At 39.2% G+C, this 20,534-nt stretch overlaps 1 long non-coding RNA gene across 1 annotated transcript; it reads left to right on the forward strand.

The window, feature by feature from the left end:
- Positions 1-7,591: 7,591 nt before the first annotated feature.
- On the forward strand, positions 7,592-8,277 carry LOC133878300 (uncharacterized). The gene is made up of 3 exons (XR_009901873.1): positions 7,592-7,647; positions 7,998-8,097; positions 8,178-8,277. It is a non-coding gene; the product is annotated as an uncharacterized LOC133878300 (long non-coding RNA).
- Positions 8,278-20,534: the final 12,257 nt, after the last annotated feature.

Below are 20,534 nucleotides of genomic sequence, written 5' to 3' on the forward strand. Positions count from 1 at the left end.
TTGGTTCTTTTTATATTGGAATCTTTAATTGTTTATGATTTGAGAGATTATGCATGAATATCTTTTTCTATCTTTATGCTAGATGGATATTACTAATCTGTGCCTTTTGGATTACTATATCTACTTTTGTATTTCTTTATGCATCCAATTGATAGCCATCATAATACCACATTCTTTTTGAAACTAACAAGATCTATTATTTCCTTGTGGTGTTATTTTTGGATAGAATTTTCAGGAATATGTGGTCCAGTGGCTTCCAGCATAGTGTCAGACAGAGGGCTCTTTGGAAAACATACCAGTGTTGAGATCATATGTTCAAGAGATCTTAAATTTTAGATGAGCTCATTCCCCCTGCTCATACAGAGTCTTTTGTAACCTTTTCCTCTAGATCTACACCAGCTAGAGATTCAGTGGTGAATCTTCTTTATCATCTTGTAGACCACTTGTCTAGAGGATTTCTTTCTGCGGATGATCAGTTTCAGGCTAGAAGACTCAGGTGACTGAAAATTTTCAGTCTATGGTTTCCCAACTTCAAGAGCAAGAAGCCAAAGTGGCTTAAATTCTGGAAATGTGATATCTTGAGGTTTTGGTTTTCTCTTATGTTGATTTGAGCTTTTGATGAGACACTTTACTATTATTCTTGTTATTTTGAATTTTAGTAATTGTGGTTTTCTCTTATACTCTGTTTACCCTTTGTCCTTTTGAGACAAAAAGGGGGAGTATTTTTTGTTTTGGACGGGGAATGTATTTCCAAACCGGTCAAGTGTTTTTTGTCATAGAATGGCCAAAGAGGGAGTTTGTTAGTATTTTATATTTGCAACATTCTGGTTGACAAAAACACTTTATGTAACGGTTGCTTTTTAATAGGATTATCGATTCTATTCAGAGTCTTCAAGTAATATGGACAGTGTTCATTTCAAAGCATGTAAGCTTCTAGAAGATGTTCATGAGGATTCCTTACAAATTTCAAGCCAAATCAACTGGTTCCTGTGCAACAGTCCTGACGAACCCTTGAAGGCGTCCGGACGTTAGAGCAACACCGTCCAGACGCTAGGTCAATCATTATTCTACATTGAGTTGGATTTCAAAAGTCGGCACTGTTAGGGAAGTCTCTGCAAGTCGTCCAGACGACGTGGCAACATGTCCGAATCTTGTCCAGCATCTCAGAATATTCTAGTGTTCCGTTCGAACGTAGAAAGGAGTTATAGCGAAGACCGTCTGGACACTCGGCCAAGCCGTTTGGAGGTGGACATGATAAGGATAGAATTGCACTGTTTCTAAAAGGTGATCGTAGAAGACCGTCCGGACGTAGCTATCTTCCGTCCGGACGCTCGACAGCTAGAGTCTAAATCTCGGCAGATTTAGGTTTTCTTTAAGCCTATAAATAGAGGGCTCTAGGTTTGTAAATTGTATGAATTCTGTATCGAATTCCATAATGCTTAGAGTGGGTGTTTAGGGAGAATTGAAGATCCACTAGCTCTCAAGCTGTTGCCAGTGTGTGCTCAACAATTTGTGTGAAGTTTATCTTAGGAATCAGTCCTAAAATAAAGGAATCCATTGAAGACCCCTTCAAGTAGGAGACTTGGTTGAGAAGCGTTCACAATGGGCTTCGTGTCAAAGTTAAAGGTATGACTACTGCATAAGGGTATGTGAGTATGAATGTCTTGTAACTAGCTCTGTTTTCGGTATAATAGATATCCTGGGTTTGGCTGCCCCGGAGTAGTTTTTCTCTTCACAGAGTTTCTACTTCGTCAACAAATATCTTGTCTTCTTTAAATTTCGCATTTAAGATATTTTGTTGCACATGAACACACACTTAGTTATTTAGAAGTCATTATTTATTTTCAAATATCAATAGAATCTAATTCAGAATTAGAAGCATGTGAAGTAGAAGTACTCAAATCATCAACAATTAAATCAGCCTTGTTAGGAATATCTATATGAATACAACGCATGCTTTCCAAATTATCACTAGAAAATTTTTCTAATTTATTCTCTAGTGCATCAATTTTTTTAAGCAACATGGTATTCTCAGATTTCAAAAAGTCAATCAAAACATGTGATTCAGATAATTGAACAATCAATGACTATTTTTCTTGCTACACCTTTTTAAGCTTTTTATGAGAAACTTTAGAATTTTTAGCATTCTTCAATTTATCAAAAACCTTAAAGAGCTTAATATCATAATTCTCTTTAGATAACTGAAAAGCATTCATGATAAAAAGTGTAATAAAAAAATAGAAGTCACAAAAGATAAGGATCACACTCAAGAATTAAAACCTTTAATCGAAGTGTACCTGCTCTGATACCAATTGAAAAATAAAGTGACTTCTAATTTAACAGTGTGCGTGTGCAACGTGTAACAAAATATTGTAAATGCAGAATTTAAATGACACAAATATTTTATTAACGAAGTGAAAACTCAATTAAGAGAAAAACCACTCCGGGGCAGCCAAACCCATGATATCCACTATTCAGAAGACAAAGCTAGTTACAAAGTAGTAGCACTCACATAACCTAATGTAATGGTCGTACCTTGAACTCTGACGTGTAACCCAACACGAACACCTCCCAACCAAGTCACCTACTTTAAGGGGTCTTCAATGGAATCCTTTACCTTAGGGCCAACCCCTAAGATAGATTTTGCACAAACAAATCAGCACACACTGGCAACAGGTAGAGAACTAGCAGATCTTCAATATCTCCCTAAATACCCTCTCTAAGCTACAAGGAATTCACTACCGAATTCTATATGTAATGCATGCCTAGAGCCCTCTTTATATAGGCTTTAGAAATCCTATTTCAACTTAAATAAGGAGTCCTACACCAACACAGATTTGGACTCTAGGCACGCGTTCGGACGTTTCTCTTGGCCATCCAGATAGTCAAGTTGTATCATTTTTTGTTAGCTTTCCAATGACACCAATTTTATCACAATTCGATATTTGAGCAGAAAGTTATGATCAAAATACTGGAGGGCATCCGGACAGCTTGACCAAGCGTCTAGACGGTCAACTACAACAGCCTTGCCAAAATAGAGCTGAAAGCTTCCACAACAAGGCCGCGTCCGGACGGTGTTGCCCTAACGTCCGAATGGTTGCACTTCTACTGCACATAATTACCATAATAAGGACCCAAGCGTCCGGACTGTGGAGTCTGAGGTCCGAACAGTTGAACGTCTTCTGTACAACTTGCCTTATGAAGGATAGCAACCGGATGGGAACACTACATCGTCTGGACGGTTACGGTTATCTTCCTATATCTTTTGTTTTGGAAAGAAATCCTTTTACTTGTCGAACACTAAAAGGCGTCTGGCCATGTTGCTGAAACGTCCGGACGGATGCAGCCGAGAGCAGTTCGAAGCTTCTGGACACAGATGGAAGGTTCGGAAGGAAAGTTCTCATCGTCTGAACAGATGATTCTTGACAAATGAGCGTCTAGATGGAATACCACGATGTCCAGACAGATGCAAGGAAACTGAACTAACTGTTTTGAATTCTGCACAAAGTCTACTTGAAGCTCATAACTGAAGTGTAGACTCTAAATAAAATAGCATCCCTGTATAATAAGCATCATTACATAGAAGTGATTTTGTCCAACAGAACACAACCAATCACAAACTAACAGGCTTATTGTTAAAACTTATTGAGTTTTATACTGCTGAGTTTGTGGACTCATACTTCTACCTATGCGGACGTGGCTATCACAATGATTGTGGAGATATTGGTGCTTTGGTTGCAGGTGTCGCTGATTGCAACGATGACCCGGTGGCATTGTATTTGGGATACTACGACCGAGGCTCTTCACATTTAGTCGTATGTGTGTCGGACTTGGATAGTCCGTATTTTTGTAGAAACATTTTGTATATGGCTTGTGTCGCATGTAACACTTATTTGTATAACCATTTTTTATGTAAATAATATTTGATTTAAGCCTTAAACAAATAGATAGATTTATGACTCTGATGTTGTGTTTACACTTTTGAGTAATGAATTTAGTTCTGCTGCTACAGGTTTATCTTTGAAATATTATGCATATGTTATGACATGTATTAGGTTGATGTTGGCTTAATGACTAATCGTTATGTCACTGTGATGATTTTGTTTTGCATAAAAAAAAATAGGTCATCACAGTTACTTAGTAGATGTTCTGGTTGTAATGATTAATGTTGATAGTTACAAAGAAAAAATAATTTTTCACTACTTCAATCTTGACTATGATTTGATGGTGATACTCCAAGTTAATTATAAATTAATTAATTTCAAATATCCCATGAGACTGTATATTAACAGTAAATTTGCATTTAACACTGCTCACAATCTAGTCCAACATGACTAACCAAGCATGTTGAAAGACAGTTTATTAAAAGAAAAACCATTAGTAGTTCTAACCCACACAACATATGTGATGACAGGGAAGCAATTTGCTAATGTCCTAACAAAAAGAGTGTCAAGTAGTGTCTTTCATGCAATCTTAAACAAGTTGCACATGCAAGATATCTTTGCCTTAGCTTAAACGGGAGTATTGATGTGTAATCATTTTTATTATGATAATATTGGGTGGCATTTATAAACTTTTGTAATGTGAGGCAATTATAAATAATACATGAGCAGGAGGAGAACACTTAATTCAGGTGTTATCTTCTCGGATTCGTTTTTCTTCTCTCTCTTCTTTTCTTTTCTCCTTTATTCCAACTAAAATCTTAACAGTAATTAAGTGACAATGATTAGCACAAATTTAATATATATATATATATATATATATATAATGACGATATTTAATTTACATAAGGAATGAATGAGTTGATTGAATAGTATGTAAATAAGCTTGAATTTGTTTGAAATGAACCAAATTTGAAAAGATTATTGAGCTTCATGATAAATCTTGAGCTTGGGATGGGTTCAAAACAAGATCAAACTATCTAAACTTGAATATCCAATACTCAACTCTCTTAGAATCCTACCTACTAGTTATATCCATTACTATTTATTCCAATCCTTCCAGACCTCGCGAATACACCCTAACAACAGCACCCATTTCACTCCTCTCAGGAAACATTTCGGGTTCAAATAGTTCGACCATTTTTGTTAAAACTTTTGTTTTCTGTTATTAAAACAAATACATTAAAAAAAATTGAAAAAAATAATAATTATAAACTCTTTTTATAAATCCATATTCCTCCCTTATTGTAGGAATATTTTGATAAAATAGGTATTTACCTTTTGCAGAGGTCAAAGGTAACTTATTATTAAAAAAATTTAAAATTTTAATATATATCTATATATATATATATATAAGATTAGGGTGGTCGTGTGGCCACTGTAAGTGGACTCTTTATTATTATTTTTTATGAGTAGAGCTTTACATCTATTTGGATTTTTCAAAATAAGCAAGTGTACTATATAGAAACATTTTCTTAAATGTGCACCTCACCGAAAAAACACTTCTCAAATTTTTTTTCACCTTTACTTCACTACACTTGTTCAAATAAAAAACAAAACAAATTTTTTTTTTTTTTAAAAAAAAAAAAAAAAAAAAAAAAAAAAAAAAGACAAACAAACAAACATTTCTCAAACATACCTAAATCAATTGTTTCAAATAATCTGTGTTGGGAATTAGGCCGCCATCTGGATCACCAAGCCCACAATCCGACCAATGGCCCACAATCAAACGGATGGTTGAGTGGGTCAAACCCAGCCTAGTAACCATTATCCAGGTTGAAGGGCGCTAAATCCCTTAAAGCTAAGAGGCACGAGCCACTTAGTGAGGGATGCCTTCACGTCACCCTACAACCGAGGTACTGGAATATAACTGCCCCAGGAATCCTGAATATTACTCCTAATATCCCAGGATCCATGGTAATAGGCTAGCAAACCTCAAAAGCCTATAAAAGGACAGCCCTAGACACAGGTAAGGGGTTGGAATTTTAATACACCTACTAGTTGCTGATTTAAGTATCAGAGCTAACCTCTGTCGGTACGCTTCTAGCAAGTTCTGATTGCTCATTCTTGTTGCTGTGCAGGTGTCTGCCTAAAACTTTTCAAACAGTTTAACGCCATATGTGAGAAACAATTATACGTTTTCCAAATAAATCATTATGGTAAAAACTCGATCCCTGAATGAGTCTGCACAAATTGGTAGAGATGGGGCTTTTAATGTCAGTGGTCAAGGAAGAGCACCCCCAAGAACTTAGATTTTGAGAGGTGGTGTCCCATATCCTCAGGAGCATATCGCCCTTTTGGAAGTGTAAGGCGGGTCTGGTGATCCATTGATCACTGCTTTTTTTAAAAAAAAATAAAAAATAAAAATAAAAATAAAATAAGGGAATTTTGGTAATTTTAAAGGTTCTGTCAGAATTTTACAAAAAATTACAATGGATGGGTGACATTGTAAAAAATTGAAAGTTTGATACACTAGATTAAAAGATTTTGATAATTACAGAGATATTATAAAAATAATAAAAATTAAGAGAGTTAAGTGGAGTTTCCTTTAAAAAATTTAATGGAGGGGAGAGTTATTTACTGTTTACCCCCTGACAAGTTTTAAGTCGGTTTAACAACTTATTTGCAAAACAGGGCAGCCACGTCAATTGAATTTTCATTTGAGATATGTTAACTGCACAACTTTTACACAACAACTGCACAACAATATATACTTACGTGTAAGTGAGTTTTTCCCTCCCCTAATGTTATCCAGCATATTTTTTTTTAAACAAAAATTAAAACTCATTTACTCATAAATATTGTTGTGCAATTATTGTGTAAAAGTTGTGCAGCTAACATACCTCTTACCATTTTTCCTGTAAAACCATTTGAGAAATGCTAGGCTTACACCCAACTCCCCACACCCAAATACCTACACCTTGACGTGGCATTACCATATCAGATTTTTTTTTTTTTTTTAATATTATTTTTTCGTTTTCTTCCTCTAAACATCTATAGTCCCAAAACATGAAACATCTACAGCCTCATATCTCTCTCTCTCTTTTCAGCCGTCCATCTCTCCCGAGCTCCAGCCGGCCGTCTCTCTCTGTCTCCGGCACTCTCTCTCCAGTCGCCTCTCTCTCTCTCTCTCTCTCTCTCTCTCTCTCTCACACACACACACCGGCCGTCCATCTCTCCATAGCTCTAGTTGACGGCCATCCATATCCTAAGCTCTAGTTGCTGGCTGTCTCTCTCGGCCAGTTCGAAATGTTCTCTGGTTCTCTATCTTAATCCAACTTTTCACCGATCTTTACTTTCAAAATAAGAAAATGTAAAAAAATAAAAAAATAAAATCAGATGTGGTAATGCCACGTGTAGGTATTTGGGTATGGGGAGTATGGTGTTAGCATAGCATTTCTCAAATCATTTTAAGAAGAAAAAGTGTCGTGATGAAATGAATTATCGGCTTCCCGCTTCCAGTTTCCACAGCACACACTTGCGGCTTCGGCTGATACAGTTCATCATGCGATCAACTCAGGTTAGAAATCTCATCATTTTCTTCTTCACTCAATCCACTACCAAATATTTCCCAAAAACTAAAAAGCAAATTTTCATTCAATTTCTTGTGGATTGTGCAAAAAAAAAAGGAACTCGAAGTCTCGCTAAATGTCAAATATGCCGCACTATCATTCTTCGCTGATCAATTCTACCCCTCTTTGTCCAGGTCCTATTTCGCTCTTAGTTTTACTATTTTTGATGGTTTCAATTACTGATTTACACACGCATGTATATATAATCTTAGGAATTCGTTTGATGTTTCTGAAGCTTGATTGAATAAGTCCGAAATTGTGATTAATTGTAGGATATATTTTCATGAACGGAAAGATCAATATCCTCTCTATATGCAACTGCAGTTTTTCTGTTATTATTATTATTATTTTAGTTATTTAACTGCAAATAATATTTTGCTCAAGTGATTATGTGTAGTACTTTCTTTGCAACAGAAATAGAGTTGTTTTCTTTTTTATAATTTTATTTTTTGGTTAAATGTAAAGTTGCATTGTTCTTGTAAAGGTTGGCACAAGGTGATGACACAGCAAACTGGCTTTTGCAACCAATAAGAGAGAGCAATTTGCAGTTGTTTGCTCTTATTTCTCTATGGATTTCAAGCAAAGTGGGGTTTCATGTTTTTTCATTTGGTGGAGGCTCTCATTTATTTTTTCCGTGCTACTTACGGTATTAACATATTTGTAGATACATGATTCTCGTCCACTGTCTGTGAAAAGTTTGAAGTCTTTGGGAGACAAGAATATCAAGGAACAACATTTTATTACTCGAGATTTCTTAGAAACAGTAAGCTACTCGTTTTCTTAGAAGCAGGAAGCTGCTAATGAACAAATAAAATAAGTACCTTAAAATGTGGCCAATACAATGGACGATCCTGTATTTTTTTTTGGAACTTCACCAAATGTAGGGTTAGAAGGTTTGATGAGATCCATTGCCATTAGGTTAAGCGCTTTTATAACTTTATGCAAATGTCTGTGTATAATCTCACCAGAATGTTGAAATCTTTCTTAAACCAATCTATTACACAATCCTTGTGCAAGTGTCATCAAACATATACCTACTGACTCTTCTAGTCTAATTTGTCTCGTGTACTGAAGTCCATATGTATGTTGTAGAATATTACATAACTGAAAGAAAACATGTGGTTTCATTCTAAACATATCATGACATTTTGTCTCATTACCAGTCAATGTATGTATTAACCACCTATACACAGTTTCTTCATAATTTCTACAAGGTTGTTTATCAATGTGTTTAATGGCATACGCCACTCCTGCACAACATCCAGCAGAAACAAGATGGTAAAATTCATCATCATGACCATCATCATTTTCGTCATTATCATGGCAATGATCATCATTACCGTAATCCATATAGTCATCACAGTCCATTATATGAAACCTAAAAAACAATAACAATTAATAAGATAGAACATTACAGACTAAATGTTTTGGAGAAATTGTTTAACAATCACAACCTAGAAAATCACATTGTTCAAATATAAAATAACATAAGCTGTAGCAAGTGGAGAAAATAAAATCACAGTCTAAACATTTTTTTCTCTCTTCTCTATATTCTGGAAAATACAAGCTGCCATACGATGGAGATCTGAACCCTTCTCAACACCATCCAAGGTGCACACACACTCCATGACATCATGAATATTACTACCTAAATTCCCTCTTTAGCTCTACAGCATCACTGATACGACTGAGCTCTTATACCAGCTTTGACATTGTTCCTCCTTTCTTCCCCTTACTTTGCATGAAGGTAACTACTCGCTTCTTTCTCTTTTCTTGGGGTGGCTGTGTAGGATTAGGCAGCTGTTTAGAATTAGGTGGTTGTGTAGAACTAAGTATCTCAATATCATCATGACCATTTTGAGGACTCAGCTCACCGGATGAGTCACATGACACATCCACGAGAGTTTCAAAATTAGTAGGAAAAACACCCGAAGAGGGGGTCCATGAAATTTCTCCTATGGCTGCAATATCGTTGAACATAATGTCTAATAAATGAAGGTTCTCTAAACCTTATTCCCGGAATTTTGAAGCATTGAGAACCTCCTACATAATTAAAATGGCTATACTAATAGCTAAAAGTACGTAGTATTCCTTTTCAAAAAAGCATAAATTGGTTAGGAGAAACACACCTTTAACTTCCTATCCCACCACTCATTTGTTGCAGCTATTGTTCCTTTGGCTGCATCCAACCCCAATCCAGTTTCACTTCCTTTCAATTTGTTCCAAAGAATCCAATTTTCTTCAATGTATCCCACTTATTCTTGAACTTACGATATTCCCATGACTTACTGGTGTTATTTTTAAATGTCGCTTCAATGTTCCTCCAACCTATTTTTGTAAAGTGGGTATTTGGTCGATTACCCTGAAACACCTCATCCACACAAACTTCACAAAAGATTGTAGTAATTTTTTTTTTTTTTGAACAAATATAGTTGCTTCATTCATAAATAAGACGATCTTACAAAAGATCTAGGGAAATAAGCATTCCCTACCAATTAGATTACAAAGAAATAAAGGAGGTTCCTTAGACCACAAATAGTTTGACTAATTATTAGCAGCCTTCTTTGCCAAAGAATGTGCCACGCCATTAGCCTCTCGTTTGCAATGAACAAAATTGGAGCAATTAAAAGATTCTTGCATATTCTTAATGCTGTCCACATAGTGCCCAGTGGTATTAAGGAGTGGGGAGTCCATATGTAAATCTTGAATAAGTTGCAAGGAATCCCCCTAAAAAATGACATTTCTGAAACCTGCATCTACCCCAAACTGGACTACATGGATAGCATAAATGGCCTCTGCTATTTTTGGCCCCACCTTTATACGTCGAAATGAGCATTTGGCTCCTAGAAATTTTCCAGTCCAGTCACAAACAACACAGCCCAATCCTATGCATCCCAATCTATGATTAAAGGCAACATCCCAATTAATCTTCACAGTATCTGAACAAGGAGCTTGCCAAGACATTACCACAGCTGGTCCTCTGGTCTCCTCACAGTCATTGGTGTTGCTCAAATCATTACATCTAATGAAATCTTTAAGAGCCAATTTAGCCTTTGAGAATAATGTGTTTAGGTGTAGAAACTTGCCTTCAAACACCATTGAATTCCTTCGAAGCCAAATTCTCCGTGCCACCAATGCTAGAAGGGCCAATTGTCTGGGGTTCCATCTAGATAAAAGATCCTTAAACAACAAGTCAAAACTCTTTTTCTCAGTATGACACTTGTGGAAACAACTAGCCTCACATCCCCATACATCCTGGGCATAAGGGCACCCCCATAAAGCATGCTGGGCAGTTTCCTCCTCCCTTCCACAACATGGGCATAGAGGGGTCTCTACAACCCTCCTTTTGAATAAATTTTTCTTAGTTGGAAGAAGGTCGTGGCATGCTCTCCACATGAAAACTTTTACTGGGTTTGGAACTTTAAGTGACCAGATCCCCTTCCAAATGTCCCCCGACTTTGCAAATGATGAACACTCCCCAAGCGAGCACTGCTGAAGTTCTTTCCCAAGGTGGTAGGCACTGCGAACTGAAAAGGAGCCATTAGACGTACCCTTCCAAACCAAGCAGTCGGGCGAAAAGGTGGGACAGATTGGAATATTAGAAATGACTTCAACTTCTGTTCTTGTAAAATTGGACCGAAGTAGATCAACCTTCCAGCCTCGCACATCTCTGTCCAGCAACTTATTTACAGTAGAATCTAAGGGAAGAGATGTTTGGGCTAAGGGGAGTTGAATAGAAAAAGAAGCAGGGGTAGGAACCCATCTGTCCCTCCATATTTTAATGCTCTTACCATCCCCCACTCTCCATATCAACGCCTGTTGTAACAAATCCTTGGCAGATGAAATGCTCCTCCAAATATAAGAAGGTCTAGTTTCGAGAGATGAGTCCGAGAATGATGATTGGGGAAAGTACTTGGCCTTGAGAATCCGGGCTGTTAAAGAATCAGGATTTTGAATCAACCTCCATCCCTGTTTAGCAAGAAGAGCCTTGTTAAAGAGAGTGAAATCCCTAAAACCAAGACCTCCCGTCGCCTTTGAGAATCCCATTTTTTCCCAACTCGTCATTGGCCATGTGTCCCCACCAAAAACTTATGCATCATACGGTGTAGGTCATTGCATAGAGTGACTGGTAGCAAAAAAACACTCATGCTATATGACGGGATTGCTTGGATAACTGCTTTCAACAAAATCTCCTTTTCAAATTGTGACAGAAACTTCACCTTCCAGTTATTCAGTTGCTTCCACACTCTATCCTTGATGCCATTGAAAGCCTATAATTTGGATCTACCAACAAACACTAGCAAACCAAGATAAGTATCAATTCTTGTTGCCTCAGTCAACCCGGAAAGGGTGAGAATTTCCTGTCTGTGATCCATAGTGGTATTGCGGCTAAAAAACAAGGAAGTCTTTTGGAAGTTCAATTTCTGACCTGATCTAGTTTCATAAATGCCCAATATCCTCAGCACCCTATGCCATTCGACCTGATTTGCCTTACAGAAAATAAGGCTGTCGTCTACAAAGAATAAATGGCTGAGCTTAGGCCCATGCTTTGAGGTAGGAACCCCTGAAATCACTTCTGTATTCTGATGTGAACCCGTGGGATCGAACTCCCTTGAACCTACAATCAAATTGAAACCTACCCAAGAAAGCCAAGAATCAAATCAAGAAAAGGTCTAGACTCGTTGAATTCTCGTGTCAAGAACCTAGACTTGGTTAGAACGCCACAAAGGGTTTGCCTTTGATAAGTTCTTAGTTCAATCAAGAACAAGTAGAGAAAACTGAAAAGTTTTCTATGAAGAAAAAAAACTTCATTCAAATTCAACCTCCATAGCAAATGCGGCTACAAGTCTTTTTAAAACCTCTCCATGAAACCCTAAACATACTAAGGCCTACATCAATTAAAAGACATGGGTTAAACATCTTCAATCCCAAAACATCCTAAACTATACTTCTATAACTAATAAATGAAGTCCACTCAATGAAATACATAGGCCCAAAAGCCTATAACCATAGAAACATAAAAATAGGCCCACACACCTATACTTAGTGAAATAAAGAGTTTGCACTAAAGCGCTAGGCTATGCTGCCCCCATCTGTCACTTTTATCACATGGATTAAAGTTGGTTCTTCTTCTTTCAAGCCCATCTTGAATGTTGGGGTCTTGCTCAATAAGTTTGCAAACTCGGCCCAAGTGGATTGCACCAATCCTTGCATTGCTTCCTTGATCTTCCTCGCTCTTGACCTTGTGATTGGCCCATCTGGAACTTGCAAGGGATCTTCAAGATTTAGCCTACCATGGGACCCATCATATTCTCCACATGATGGAGCAGTGAACTGAGGGCTTTAGCACACATAAGGAACAAATAAGGAGAGATAGGATTGCCCTGTCTAATTCCTCTAGTAGGATGAATACACCCCACAGGCCTCCCATTAATCACCACTAAGTAAGACACAGACAGAATACACGCCATGATCCATATAATCCACTGTTCATCAAACCCCAGTCGCCTCATAGCTGCCTCCAGAAAAGACCACTCAACCCGGTCATATGCCTTGCTCATGTCAAGTTTAATCCCCATAAAGCCCACCTTACTCCACATTCTGTTTTGCATTGAGTGCATGGCCTCATAGGCAGCTATGATGCTATCCGTGATGAGTCTCTCGAAAGAATAGCACTATGTGTGCTAGAGATAATTTCAGGCAAGACTAACTTAAGCCTATTAGCCAAAATCTTAGAGATAATCTTGTACACGACATTACAAAGGCTAATAGGTCGAAAATCAGTAACACAAACAGGATTACAATTTTTGGGGATTAAAGCAATATTGGTAGCATTAATCTTACATTCCATGATACCAGTCTCAAAAAAATGATAAACTGCCTCACATACCTCTTTATGCCCAATGCTCCAATTTTGCTGGTAGAAGCAAGCTGGAAATCCATCTGGGCTAGGAGCTTTTAAGGGAGCCATCTAGTTGAGAGCCATATTGATCTCTTCCAATGTAACCTCTGCAATTAGCTTTTCATTCATCTGAGGAGTGACTTTTACTGCCAAATGCCAAATACAGGGTTCAACAACACCATTTCCCCTTGTCGTGAAAAGGTCCTGAAAGTAGCTGACAAAAGCCTCTTCTAACTCCAGAGAAGATGTTCAAAGCCTCCCATGCATGTCCTCAATCTGCTGGATGATTTTTTTTCTTGCTGCGCTAATTAGCACAAGCATGAAAAAATTTAGTATTCTGATCTCCTAGCCTTAACCAGTCTTCCTTGGCCCTCTGTCTCCACTTCAAATCTTCTTGATCCAGCAACACATTCAGGTCTTCTTTTATAGACATCTCTTCCTCTGCCAACCTCAGGTCGGCTAGCTACTGGAGATCTAGCAACTTCCCCATTTTTTCTTGAATTATTGCTTTCTCTTGATTGCATGATTTTCGGACCCCCTGTTGCAAGGTCTTTTGGTAAGCTTGGAGCTTCCTATGTATTACCCCAAACTTATCTCCAAAGGAATCCTTCACCCGCCACACCTTTTTCACCAAAGCTTTGTGATCAAGATGTTTTGTCCAACTGGCTTCAAAGTGAAAGGATTTTGATTTTTGCCACCGTACTGCTTGATTATGAGAGAAAGAGATCAACAACGGACTATGGTCTGAGAAACACCGTGGTAGGATAGCAACTTCAACCACATTGAACATCCAGCACAAATCAGAATTAGCAAAAGCTCTATCCAACCTTTCCAGAGTCAATCCGTCTCCCCTCTGTCCATTAGTCCATGTGAACCATGGTCCACTGAATCCCAAGTCTGACAACTGACAGTCCTCCAAAGTCTATTGAAAAATCCGCATCTACCCACAAGGTCGAACTGCCTTACTTGTTGTTTCAGCCCCTGAAATGATTTCGTTAAAATCACCTATACATAGCCACGAAGTAGGTGACATTTGAGAAAGGCACCGCAGTAAGGCCCAAGCTTCAGGACATTTTGCAACTTCAGGGTGCCCATAAAAGCTCGTAAATTTCCAAATAGTACCTAAAACTCCCATTTGGATAGAAGCATTAACGTGCCGTCTGCTGTAATTCTAGATAGAAATCTGCCACTCCGAATTCCTTAACAAAATGAGGCCTCCACTTCTACCCTTACTATCTACCACAAACATACTATCAAAGCCAAGAACTGATTTTAAAAAAGAAGCTCTACTATACATTAACTTAGTTTCCATCAAGAAAACTAAGTCAGGTTTCTTGTTCTTCACCAGTAAGCAAAGCCCTCGAACTGTCCGGGGGTTCCCAAGCTTCCGGCAATTCCAACTTAGGCATCTCATTGCTTCAGGCAGGGCTATTCAACAGCCGTCGCCTTATCTCCATACGAAAGACCCACAATTTCCATCGCTTGTTTCCTAGTCAGGGATTGGTCCCCATCTCCTTCCCCTTCCACCAGAAAAGTCTTCCGCTTACCGTGGCCCCTCGGTAGCACTTCTGGAATGCCATTGCTCGCATTTCGTTCACGCTGCTCCTAGGAAAGATTTAGGGTCGGATTACTCATACCATTAGAGAAAGAAAAGTCCAGAACTTCCCCATTTAGACTCACCCCCTTTCCGACAGTATCTGGTCCAACAGTGTTGGATAAAAAATCACGTGTTGTAGGGATTAGATCATGGACTATCCAAAGAGCTCTAGCATCTGAGTTACTTTGTTTTGATTCAAGGTTGGGATTGCAGTTCATATTTTTATTATCCATCTACAAAATTATAATTTTAAAGTCAATAGAAACACTAATATATAACAATGAGATTATAATTTCAAGTAAAAAATTATTGTGTCGATCACTGAATAGTGATCTATTAAAAAAAGGAATCTAATCCATGATCTATTAAAGCAAAAAATTTAATGTGTTCACTGATCGATCACTGTTTATTGAACAGTGATCTATTAAAAAAAATATCTGTGATCGATTCAATATTTTGTGATTGATCAATCGTGCACTGTAGTTGTTGGGGATAAATCTCACTCAACCCAATCCAAAGAGGAGATTCAAAAGTCAAATAAGGTCCAAACAGATAAGAATAATGATCAGATAAGAATAATGATCATATCAGAAGTCTAAGAAGATATCAGATCAAAAGTCTAAGAAGATATCATATTGGAAGTCTAAGAAGATATCCAATTATAAGTCTAATAAAGGATTAAAGTCCAATTAGAACTCTGACAGCAGTTCTAGATCAACAAGGAGCAGGAGTCCTAATCCAGGTTTGACTCCACTTCTATGCCTATAAATAGGCTCATACCCCAGATATAAACGAAGACTCAATTTTTATGCATAGAGCATTATTTCTCTCACAGAAGCTAACTTAGGCATCGGAGCGGGACCCCCGGAAGGGTCCCTAGGTTTTGTTGTTTTGCAGAGTTATTAAGAAGCGTGAAGAACATCAAAGGAACGTGCAGATTCACACCATACCGGAAACTGTACCAACAGTTTGGCGCCGTCTGTGGGAAACGATTATTCGTTCCTCATAAAAGAAAAATAAGATCCAGCATGGTGATGAACACACGTTCCGGAAGCCAGACCAACCGAGAGCCCATAGTCCGAATGGAGCCAGGTATTCAGAATAATCAGCAGCCTCCACCGAACCCTCCCCCGGGGGGTGGAGATCAAGATCGCATAGCAGTGTTGGAAGCCCAGATTGAATCCTTAACACAGCGGAATGCCGAGTTGCTGCGCAGGAGGCCGGAACAGCCCAATCCCGAGATGAACAGGGATGAGCGAGAGGAAGAAGATCACAACAGCAACAATAATCCTCGGAGGGAGGATGACCGCCAAGGAGATCTGAGCAGAGTTATTGCTGAGCTGGAGAGAAGGTGCACGTACATGGAGATGGAAAGAAAGGACAAAAGCAGATCCGTAATGGTGGACAAGCTCCTAATGGGTACAGACTCACCCTTCACCAGACGGGTGGCAGACTATCAGCTTCCCAATAAGTTTAAGGTACCCCAAATTCTAAGTTATGCAGGAGACAGAGATCCCTTGGATCACCTAGAGAATTTCAAAGCTCATCTAGACCTTCACGGGACACCCGATGAAGTAGCATGTCGGGCCTTCCCTCTTACTCTTTCGGGGAATGCCCGAGACTGGTTCAGGAAGCTGCCCCCGAATTCCGTTGATCAGTTCAAGGAATTGTCCAAGATATTCCTAACGGAGTTCTTGGCTTTCCGGACAAGGAAGAAGCCTTCGGGATATTTACTATCATTGCACCAGCAGGGCAACGAGAGTCTTAAGGAGTTTATGGCTCGGTTCAACCGAGAGAAGGCTACGGTCGAAGATCCGACCGAGGATATGATCTTTGCTACCATTTATCAGGGAATTTCACCCGAGGAGCCTTTGATGAAAAAGTTGATCCGGAAGCAACCGAGTACCTTGCAAGGCCTCATGGATAAGGTAGAAGAATTCATTAATCAGGAAGAGACGCTGAAGTCTATGGCCAGTTCTAGACTACCCCGAGAGACAGCCCCAGAAAAGAAAAGGAAAGAATTCAGGAAAGCTGACGGGGAAGAGCAGAGGCAGGTAAAGAAGTTCAAAGATTACAACTTTACACCTCTCAATGCCGAGATATCAGAAGTCCTCATGGAGATCAAGAGAGATCCGGCGTTTCGGGAACCGCAAAAGATACCAGGTAATCCTCCTTATAGGAATGCAGGGAAGTATTGTGATTTCCATAAACAAGCAGGTCATTACACCGAGGGGTGCGTAACCCTAAGGTTGTTAATAGAAGAATTCATAAAGAATGGCAAGCTGGTTCGGTTCTTGGGAGAAAAACGGAACCAGTAAGGAAATAACAGGCCTCGGAATCATCAGGACTATCAGCCCCGAGATCAGCAGCCACGGGATTACTATCTCCGAGACCGTCCTCAACTAGGCGAGAGGCATCAAGAGAATGATCCCCGAGATGACATAGAAAGAAGAGAGGACCGAAGAAGTAGAAGCCCACAGCATAGAGAGCCGAGGCAACAACAGTATCTACCCGTGATCCCATAAAAAGGACTCTCGGGAATTTCAGGCTTGCTTTTATTTTTTAGTATTTATATTTGCAAAGAAATAGACTTTTATTTTTAATTCAGACTGGACAGAAAATTCCCCAGATTTTGGGAATAAGTATTTTCAGAATAAATGAATAAAGCTGACTTAAGCATCGGAGTGTTCCCGGTCTAGGGACCGGGAACCCGTCGATATCGCTTATTTTATAGGTAAAACCGCTCGGATCAGTCCTAGCCGAGTGCAAGAAGAAACTTCTCGGATCAGTCCTAGCCGAGAGCAAGAAGAAACTTCTCGGATCAGTCCTAGCCGAGAAGAAGCCTCTCGAATCAGTCCTAGCCGAGAGCAAGAAGAAACTTCTCGGATCAGTCCTAGCCGAGAAGGAGCCTCTGGATCAGTCCTAGCCGAGAGCAAGAAGAAACTTCTCGGATCAGTCCTAGCCGAGAAGAAGCCTCTCGGAGCAGTCCTAGCCGAGAGCAAGAAGAAACTTCTCGGATCAGTCCTAGCCGAGAAGGAGCCTCTCGGATCAGTCCTAGCCGAGAGCAAGAAGAAACTTCTCGGACCAGTCCTAGCCGAGAAAGAGCCTCTCAGATCAGTCCTAGCCAAGAAGGAGCCTCTCGGATCAGTCCTAGCCGAGAGCAAGAAGAAACTTCTCGGACCAGTCCTAGTCGAGAAGGAGCCTCTCGGATCAGTCCTAGCCGAGAAGGAGCCTCTGGATCAGTCCTAGCCGAGAGCAAGAAGAAACTTCTCGGATCAGTCCTAGCCGAGAAGAAGCCTCTCGGATCAGTCCTAGCCGAGAGCAAGAAGAAACTTCTCGGATCAGTCCTAGCCGAGAAGGAACCTCTCGGATCAGTCCTAGCCGAGAGCAAGAAGAAACTTCTCGGACCAGTCCTAGCCGAGAAAGAGCCTCTCGGATCAGTCCTAGCCGAGAAGGAGCCTCTCGGATCAGTCCTAACCGAGAGCAAGAAGAAACTTCTCGGACCAGTCCTAGCCGAGAAGGAGCCTCTCGGATCAGTCCTAGCCGAGAGCAAGAAGAAACTTCTCGGATCAGTCCTAACCGAGAAGGAGCCTATCGGATCAGTCCTAGCTGAGAGCAAGAAGAAACTTCTCGGACCAGTCCTAGCCAAGAAGGAGCCTCTCGGATCAGTCCTAGCCGAGAGCAAGAAGAAAACTCTCGGATCAGTCCTAGCCGAGAGCAAGAAGAAAACTCTCGGATCAGTCCTAGCTGAGAGTCTCGGATCAGTCCTAGCCGAGAGTCTCGGATCAGTCCTAGCCTAGACCAAGAAGAAAACTCTCGGATCAGTCCTAGCCGAGAGCAAGAAAAAACTTCTCGGATCAGTCCTAGCCGAGAGCAAGAAAAAACTTCTCGGATCAGTCCTAGCCGAGAAGGAGCCTCTCGGATCAGTCCTAGCCGAGAGAAAGAAGAAAACTCTCGGATCAGTCCTAGCCGAGAGCAAGAAGAAAGGGGGGTCGGATTTAACCCTCGATTTTTTCAGGTTTTTCAGGAGTTAGCCATTCCAAGAAACAGGGAGAAAACCCAAGGAAAAACAAGAAAGTAATGGGGGGTAAGATTTAACCCTCAGGTTTTGCAGGTTAGCAGGTTTTCAGAAGGAGACAAAGATCGGGTTTCCTTAGACATGGAATTCCCATTATTCAAGCAAGCTTCGGATAAGGGAATTGGGGGGTAACTGTTGGGGATAAATCCCACTCAACCCGATCCAAAGAGGAGATTCAAAAGTCAAATAAGGTCCAAACAGATAAGAATAATGATCAGATAAGAATAATGATCATATCAGAAGTCTAAGAAGATATCAGATCAAAAGTCTAAGAAGATATCAGATTGGAAGTTTAAGAAGATATCCAATTATAAGTCTAATAAAGGATTAAAGTCCAATTAGAACTCTGACAGCAGTTCTAGATCAACAAGGAGCAGGAGTCCTAATCCAGGTTTGACTCCACCTCTATGCTTATAAATAGGCTCATACCCCAGGTATAAACGAAGACTCAATTTTTATGCATAGAGCATTATTTCTCTCACAGAAGCTAACTTAGGCATCGGAGCGGGACCCTCGGAAGGGTCCCTAGGTTTTGTTGTTTTGCAGAGTTATTAAGAAGCGTGAAGAACATCAAAGGAACGTGCAGATTCACACCATACCGGAAACTGTACCAACAGTAGTGATCAATCAAACTATGATCATCAATCACCGTGCACTGCAGTTCACAGTTATCAATCACCTCTATTAACTGTCTATTCAATTTAAACGTTTACTTATCTATTAAAAAAAAAAAATTGCGTAGTTTCAGTAAAAAAGTACATATTATTGTTCAGTAAACAGTGATGGATCACTCTTCATCATTGTTCATTGAACAACGATCTATTAAAATCTGTGAATAATTAAAAAAATAAAAAATTAAATATCACTCCAGGAAAAAGCTATTGTACTTATTATTGTTCACTGAATAGTGATGGATCACTGTTCACTGAACAGTGATTAGTGATCTATTATAAAAAAAATTTAAACCAATCAATCGTGCGTTGCAATGATGGATCACTATTCACCGAACAGTAATCTATTATAAAAAATTTAAACCAATCAATCGTGTGCTACAGTGATCAATTAAACTTTGATCATCAATTACCGTGCGCTGCAGTGCACAATTATCAATCACTTTTATTAGCTGTCTATTCAATTTAAACGTTTACCGATCCATTAAAAAAAAAAAATTACACCTTCACACGACATCAAACATTCACTTGTCCTTTTATCTTTCTTTTTCAACATATAAGGATATCAAAGCACATACCGACTACCTTTCTGGCTTCCACCCTTCTTTCTCAACATATATCTTAGAAGTTTATGACTACCTTTCTGCCTTCTACCCTTCTTTCTCAACATATATGTCTAAAGTTTATTAAAGCCTTTTTATTTATTCAAACAAAACCACACAAATAATAAGAAAGTGCAAAACTCTGAAAAAGATCACCGATCATAAGGTAAG

This window comes from Alnus glutinosa, chromosome 1 (assembly GCF_958979055.1).
Source record: "Alnus glutinosa chromosome 1, dhAlnGlut1.1, whole genome shotgun sequence".
In the NCBI taxonomy this organism is placed as follows: Eukaryota; Viridiplantae; Streptophyta; class Magnoliopsida; order Fagales; family Betulaceae; genus Alnus; species Alnus glutinosa.